Source organism: Callithrix jacchus, chromosome 13 (genome assembly GCF_049354715.1).
Source record: "Callithrix jacchus isolate 240 chromosome 13, calJac240_pri, whole genome shotgun sequence".
In the NCBI taxonomy this organism is placed as follows: domain Eukaryota; kingdom Metazoa; phylum Chordata; class Mammalia; order Primates; family Cebidae; genus Callithrix; species Callithrix jacchus.
The window spans coordinates 94732477-94733488 of record NC_133514.1 but is presented as its reverse complement, the minus strand read 5'-3'; the positions used below and the strand labels follow the sequence as shown (position 1 = coordinate 94733488).

At 36.4% G+C, this 1012-nt stretch overlaps 1 non-coding gene across 1 annotated transcript; it reads right to left on the bottom strand.

The window, feature by feature from the left end:
* Positions 1 to 691: 691 nt before the first annotated feature.
* LOC118147077 (small nucleolar RNA U13) lies at positions 692 to 793 on the bottom strand. Its single transcript, XR_004733247.1, has one exon. It is a non-coding gene; the product is annotated as a small nucleolar RNA U13 (small nucleolar RNA).
* Between the last annotated feature and the right edge of the window lie 219 nt (positions 794 to 1012).

The following is a 1012-nucleotide window of genomic DNA, read 5'->3' as shown; positions in this document are numbered from 1 at the left end:
GACTTACTGCCTGGCGTCCCGTGTCTCCCTTACACTTGGGAGTTTCCCCGTTCTGTGGGCAATGAAGATCAGTCTGGAAATGCAACTCCTACTCACCTCTTTGCGGATTCAACGAGAGCTCCAATCCTGGGTTGTTCTCACAGCGCCATCTTGAGTCCTCTCCCCGACCCTGAAGTCTTGAAGGCATTCACCTGTATTACCTTTTAAAACCTTTACCACTTTGCCATTCACATTTAGATCTATGACCACTTAGAATTATCTTTTATATATAGTGTGAGAAAAGGGTCCTATTTCATTTTTTTCCTTTATGGATATCAAATTGTCCTGGCATTATTTATTAAAAAGATAGCCTTTTCACAATAGGTATATATATTTACATACTGATACACATATATTAATAAATATCTGGGTCATATCTTCTCTCCCATTGGTCTATTTTTCAGTCTTCTTGCCAATATCACACTATCTTAATCATTATAAATGTACAAGTCTTGATAGTGAGTAGGCCAAGTTTTCTTTTTTTTTTCTTCAAAGATGTCTTAATTATTCTGTCTTTAATTTTAGTATCCTTTTTTTTTTCAAGGATGTCTTATCTATTCTCAGTCTTTTAATATTACTATTTTTAGGCTAATTTTAGAATAAGCTTGTCAGGTCCTGGAAAAGACCTGACTGGTATTTTGTTTTGTTTTCATGTCAGATGGGTAACATGCCTACAGTGTAACAAGGTTTGAGGGAGGCACGTCTCACACATGAGGGTGAAAACTCACTCATCACTAAAGAACTACAAAAGAATCTGCCTGGTAGTTTGACTGGGATTGCACTGAATCTACAGATGCATTTGGAAGAACCAGCATCTTCATACTCCCTGTGAGCTTGAAAAATAATATGCATTCTATCATTGTTGAGTGCAGACCTCTACATGTGGACATTAAGTAGTTTTGTTAGTCATGCTGTTCAAATTGTCCTCATTATTAATAATTCTTGTTTGCTGTTTCTATCAATTACTGAGAAA